General features: G+C 33.2%; 1 pseudogene; it reads right to left on the reverse strand.

Annotated features, from left to right (window-relative positions):
* Positions 1-1120: 1120 nt before the first annotated feature.
* LOC125877334 (uncharacterized) lies at positions 1121-3958 on the reverse strand (annotated as a pseudogene).
* Positions 3959-7395: the final 3437 nt, after the last annotated feature.

The raw sequence follows: 7395 nt of genomic DNA on the forward strand, positions 1-7395 counted from the left end.
CAGCATGTTATTATTTGGTCATTGCATTCAGTTAGCTCAGTGTTTAGTAGCTACATCATGTTCAGATTATACTCTTGTTTTATTGTTGGTTCAGTTATATGTTTATTTCAACTTTACTCTATCATACATGCTCAGTACCTTTCAATACTGACGCATACTCTGCGCTACATCTTCTCGTGATGTAGGTTCAGGTTTTCAACATCCAGATCACGCTCAGATTGGTCCCCAATCTCCAGTTCAGCAACATCAGTGGTGAGTCCTCATTCTTCGAGGATAGTAGTCATGTTATCTTTTCAGTATTTTAGTCTTTTAGTTTCAGTTTTGCTAGACTTAGCTGGGGCATGTCTTAACACTTCTAGTTATTTAAAGGCTATTTTCAGACAAAGTTAGATTCAACTTAGTCTTTTGAGTTTGATATTTCTTTTGTATTAAACTCTCAGATTTCATATATTATGTTTTAATATATGGGTATTCCCCATCATTTCAAATCTACTTATTATTAGCTTCCGCAACATTTTTATTTCTCAGTTTATTTTTATTATGCTCATGATTATGTCAGCATGGTTAGCTTGGGGTCACTTGTAATCCTAGGTCCCGTGTCCGCATCTCGGGGGTAGCTCGGGGAGTGACAAAATTGGTATCAGAGCTCTAGGTTTAAGTGTCATAGGATGTCTGAAAAGCCGCACTAGGTAGAGTCATTTTCATGGGTGTATAGTGCGCATCACATCTAATGAGAGGAGGCTACAGAGTGTTTTTAGGAAAAATCTTCATTTTCTTATTAATCTTATCACGCGTAAGGTATGATCTAATTCTGTTCTAACTCGACGTTCTACGTTTTAAATCATGCCTCCTCGTAGAGCTAACGCTAGGAATACGAATGCCAAGAACTCAAACACAGTTCCTCTAGTCTCAAATCAAGAAGTTTCGAATGCAGAGTTCTGGAACACCATTCAGATGTTGGCTCAGAGTGTTGCCAACCAGAACAATCAATGGGTTCCAGTTTCGACAAACGCAAATGTTGGGTCAGTTACAGCTAGAGTGCGAGATTTTGTTAGGATGAATCCACCAGAGTTCTTAGGATCACAGATTGGTGAGGATCCCCAAAACTTCATTAATGAAGTCAAGAATATCTTTGAAGTGATGAAGGTAACAGGGAATGATCAGGTTGAGTTAGCATCTTTGTAAAATGAAAAGTTACCAATTTTTTGAATGCTTCAAATTCATCACGCGAAATGGTGATGTCTGATGACTTCTTGCTATGGGCCATTTTCGTTGTGTCTTGTACACTTTTTTGCTCCACAAGTTTGTTGGTGTGTGACGTACCACCATCACTATGTTTCTCAACAGTGTTGATCTTGGCTGATTGTGATCATGTTACTTGACGCGACATTGGTCTTCTTGGAGGTAGTTTAATTGCCTTTGGTGAAGACTTCTTTGGACTAACAGGGACATATTGTTTTTTTTTATTAACATGAGATGAACGTTCGATGACTTTCTTTTTTCCTTTTATGGTGGTTATGAAAGGAGGATGTTGAAAATCATCGTCTGATTCTATAGCTTTATTGTGATTAGAACACTCAATATACAGGTCTGGTGAAATTGATTGGACTGTTAGAGGAGGCAGTTGAAGGATTTTAATTTTCATCGTTGTTGGCTCAATCTTTCTGAAAGTAATCTGCATAAACATGAAAAACTATAAGTTAATATAACCAAAATGTGATATACAAATGTGTTAGATTATTGTACCAAATCTTTTAAAGTAATTGTTGTATACATATACAACTATTTATATATGTATAAATAAAAAAATATAACCCAATTGCATTAACAAAACAACATTATACAAATATGAATATAGCACTTGAATATAAAAATATACTAATACGTCGAACCAATTTGTATATAAAAACTTAATATGCATATAACTATATACATAAACTTCAAGCAGTTTATGCATATATCATAAAATATACAAATGCCAATATATAATTGTGATTTAGGAAGGAAGTATCGATAGACTTCAAATAATTTTGTATATACGTAAACAAAATATACAAATTACTGATACAACAGTTATTGAAGCAAGAAATATACAAATATGTATATACAAATATGATATAACTAGATCAAATACATATACTTATGTAATTCTGTTGATGTGTCTACCTTGACAATAATATTTTCATCAACCAACTGCATTAACATAACATTTTTTAATGATCATAAAATAAAAATATGTAACAATAAAAAACTGATTGTAAATAGTTACAAAACATACTGAATTGTCGACCTCTTTAAATATTGTTCTCATGAGATAATCAAGACTAGGATGATCTTTTTTGGTCACCCAATTGATAATTCTAGGAATATGGCTAGAAACCTTGACAACAATCTTGTCATCAACAGACGAACATTATTCATAAAATCAAACTTGCATGGGAAGGGGGAAGCCATGAATCCTATAGTACTGTCCATCGAGTTTTATCTTGTTGTTGATCACTTTGGCAAGTTCATCAAAAGCTCTCTTACCCCAAGGATAATTCATGAATCTACATGTTTCAACCAAATCAAAGTTTATCCTTTCTCTTGATGTTGTATTAGGTTCAGCAGACATGATGAATGTATGTATGTAATATAGAATCCCAAATTTATATGCATCATCCTCATTGTCGCCATATACCTTGGCTCTATAAGATGCAATCAGTCGAACTTTAGTGAAAGAAGATTGGCCTGGAAAATACTCGACCATAATTCTATTGGGTTGATCAGTATGAAAGCAAAATTCAGACTCATTATCAGAACACTTCAGACCAGAAATAATTACAAAATCCTTGATTGTGAAGCGAAGAGTTGTGCCATTTACGTAAATAAGGATTGCATTGGTAGAACTACCCTCCATCTCCCTCAACATGAAGCATCTAAATAATTTTGCTTTCACGTGACATCGTTTCATTGTTGTCAACTGAGCAAAACATGATGATAGACATATACGATTATACTGATTTGGGGGCAGTCGCTTATGTAGCTTGTGCAATATCTTGACTTGTGTATAACATTGCATGTGGGTGACTTTTTTTGGTGGGTATTTGCACATAAATCTAACTACCCATAAAAAAATTGAAGATAAGGAATATTTCAATTAAGTGCTATATATAATTGCATTCTTTTATACAAAATTAAAAAGTTGTATAAATAAATTATATTTGTATTTGTAATTCTTTTGTATATATCTATAAAATTTTATGTGTATTAGTATGTGTATATGAATATGGTACTTAAATATACAATTATACAACTGTCTCATACGACTTTGTATGTATTACCTTAATATACAACTCACTATATACATAACTTAAATAATTTATATATAACTAATAGAATATACAAATTACAGTATACAATTATAATTTAGGCATAAACTATACATATACTTTAAGTACCTTTTTATCCCTTTCGTTTATATAACTAAGAAAATATACAAATAACTAAAACATGTGTGATTTAAACATGCAATATACTATATACAAATATTACTTAAACAGAAAATTTTATGTATATTTGCACATAAGTAACGAATTATACTATCTAAAATTGTGTTTTAAGTCATTACCTGATGTTCCTGATGTTCTTCAGATTTGTCAATTTTTTATGAAGTTGATCCACTCTCCTCTGAATCACTGTTTATGGCTTTTCTCTTACTTCCTCCTTCAATAATTTTAATACCGTTAGCCTTCGTGTTGTTGATGACTTTCTGAATTGCCATTGGGTCATTTTTTTTCTTGGATCTCAATTCTTCAATAGATTGTTCATCTTGAACTTGTTTAGATTTTGCCATAAATCCTACATTGACCCCAAAATCCTGAGTTAAACCCATTGAAAATAAGGATAGATTGTCAGCAACATTGACATGCAAAGGCATACCTCTCATAATTCTCATAGATGGAGATGAATCATCCATTCTGATTTTGAAAAACTTATAATCTGATAAGAAAGAAAGAATTTTTTTTTAAAAAAATATGAAAAAACTGACAAGCAAAATACATATACAATTGTTGAAGAAGGAAAAAAGAAAAAAAAAATGGATTCACCCACAATTTTGGCGGTTGCCTACGAAAAGTGAAAGCACGACTGGAGGGAGAAGGTGAAATTTTCCTAATTCGAAATTCAAATTAGAAGTGGAAGAGTGATTTTAGGAGAAAAATATGGAATGAGTATAGGAGAGATAAAATTGATTTTGTATAAAATGATATACAAAAGCATAAGAAGGACTTTGTTGGTTCGGTATACAAAGAGGTGGTGGGTCCCATTAATTATGGCAAAAAAACTAAAACTATAATTACTGACAGTAAATAAATTAAACTATACCCTTATTAACTAATTACTTAGGGATGTTTGCCAATTAACGTATTTTTCCCATATATATATATATATGCGGGAAAAGGGTCTGAAAAATACTCCAACTTTGGCCGAAATTGTTATTGCAATACCAAACTTTATGGAGGACCTTTTACCCCCCTGCACTATTTAATAGTGTATTTAAAGGTATATATGTACCCACGTGGACACATTACTATTTATAATAATGCAATATTTATGATGTACATGTGGGCACATATATACCTTTAAAATACACTATTAAATAGTGCAGAGGGGTAAAAGATCATTTCCAAAGTTCGGTATCGTAACAACAATTTTGATCAAAGTTCGGATATATTTCAGACCTTTTTCCCTATATATGTATATGTGTGTATATGTTTATGTGTGTATATTGTTTTTTCTTATAGATATTGAATCGTAGATTCAAAATATAACGTAATTGATCACATAGAGAAGCAAGGCACCAATGTTATCAACAAGAAGCAAATTCTTTTCGAAGATGTTCAGACTTGTGACATGGTAATTGCTATCGAGGAAATCAAATTGAAATATTCAGACTTGTGACGTGGTAACTGTTATCGTGAAAATCAAAAAAGTAAATTCTGCATCTGACAATAAAAGTCTTGACATGAAGAATGTTGAAGTAGAACTCAAAGAGACTGTGTCTGAAATTATACATGTCAATTATCATCTTGGAAAAAGCATTGAGGGATATGGATTGAAAATTGAAGTGTTTGGTCAGTATTAAGGTCAATTACTGGTTTAGAGCAAATACTGGAAGTAAATGGAGAAGATGAAGAAGCTGATCTTGAAGGTCAAATATCAAGAGAAGAGACAAGACATAATTTTTGGAAGCTCTGAAGCTGATAAACAGGTTAATAAAGAGCTAGAAAGGAAATTTGGTGGTGAATACTCTTATGATGTTGAGGCTTCACAGAAAATTGTTTATCAGATTGCCATCGAATTAAATGAGAAGGCTTTAATAGATGAAAACTCCTTGAGTTATATTGTTGTAGTAGAAGGAGCATGTTGTGAATTCATGAACACATGAGATCCAAACTTGCTCATCATAGATATTTCTCTAGATAGCACTATTGTCGGGAAGCTAAGAGAAGGGGAAAGTCTAGAAACTCAACAATGAGATAATTCACATGGATCATTTGATAACAAAAATATTCATCATTTGAAGAAGCTAGGGAAGTTAGGAAGAAATTGTTGAGAATTTCACCAAGGTGCTATTTAAAGCTTCATTTGAGTTCTTCCAAGAAGCATCCTACAACGCCTCGCTAATTTAGAATTTGAGCACAAAATGGCCACGCTTAAACAATTCTTAGGATAATTTTCAAAAATTCTCTTTAAGAGGGAGTGTGAAAAAGATAATTTGATTTTTTGAAATTACATATATTTTTCTAGGATATTTCTAGAATAATCATTTTAAAGAAATACTCCCCATGTCCTTAATTATTTGTCCACTTTTTCTTTTTTAGTTGTCCCTAATTACTACAAATATTTACACACTTGTACCCTCTATAACCAATCTCTCGAACGTCTTCACTGGTGCATCCACGCATATGCACTTCACATTTCCAAACCATCTCAATCTCGTTGTTATCTTGTTCACCAAGGAGCTCATTCCCACCTTATTCTAAATATTCTTATTTCTAATCTTAACGCTCCTAGTATGACCACACATCTACCCCAACATCCTTATTTTCTGAACATGAGCGTTTTTGACTGGTTGGTTTAACCATCACTTTATAGAACTTACATTTGAGTTTTAATAGTACCTTCTTATCACACAAAACTTCAGAGGCAAGCCTCCACTTCATCCACACCGCACTAATACGATGTGTGGTATCCTCGTCGATGTTTCCACTCCTTTGGATTATAGATTCAAGGTACTTGAATCTATCTCTATTGAGGATATTTTGAGTGTCAAGCCTCACTTCCACACCTTCCTCATGCATCGCCGCACTGAATTTACACTCCACATGGTTTGTCTTGGTCCTACTAAACCTGAACCCTTTAGTCTCCAAAGTTTGTCTCCACATCTCTAGCTTAGCATTAACTCCATTGCGCATCTCATCAATTAGTGTTACGTCATCCTCAAATAACATACACCAAGGCACCTCATCTTGAATGTCTCACGTCAATTCATCCATCAAACTAAGAGTTGATCCCTCATGTATCCTCATCTCTACTAGGAAGTGCTCCGAGTGTCCTTCCATCGTTCTTACTTATGTTTTAGCTCCTTCGTATATGTCCTTTATCCCCCTAATATGTGCCACCAATACACCTCTTACCTCCAAACATTGCCACAAGACTTCCCTCGAAACTTTATCGTATGCCTTCTCTAGGTCAATAAACATTATATGCAAGTCTCTTTTTTTTTTTCAATACTTTTCCATTAGTCTCCTCACTAGATGGATGACCTCTGTGATTGCCATTAAAATACTTCAAAAAGAAAGTTTAAAGGTGGCATGGGAGGGCTCGAAACCTTCCTAAAATTCTCCCTACTAGATTCTCTTATAAGATATTAAGTTATTCCTACTTCATGGGACATAATCTTAGACCCCACTAGCTTACAGATGACAATTTCTGCCTATATTAATAAAATGAGTCCATTTAACTCATATTTAATGGCTTGAATCACTCATATTTTGATTAGGTAAAAATGGGTTTCAAACTATTTTTAGAGCCCTACAAATATGGTCAAAATGGATAAAATATGAATATCCATATAGACCCATAATATATCACTCACATCTCACTTCTACTCAAAAAATTTAATTGTCCTAAAAATATTAATACTAATTTTTAATTAAAAAAAATTAATTTATTTTTCAAAAAAAGTTGGAGGGTGGGTAGAGCTGAGATGGGGTGTTGGGTGGCAGGAAAATAAATATTCTTTTTAAAAAACATGATTAATTTTTTTTTTTTTGAAAAACATACAAAACTTTTAGTACGAATGGATGGAGGCGGAGGTGGGGTAGGGGTACGTGGTGGTGGGGGGGGGGG

This window comes from Solanum stenotomum, chromosome 9 (assembly GCF_019186545.1).
Source record: "Solanum stenotomum isolate F172 chromosome 9, ASM1918654v1, whole genome shotgun sequence".
NCBI lineage: Eukaryota > Viridiplantae > Streptophyta > Magnoliopsida > Solanales > Solanaceae > Solanum > Solanum stenotomum.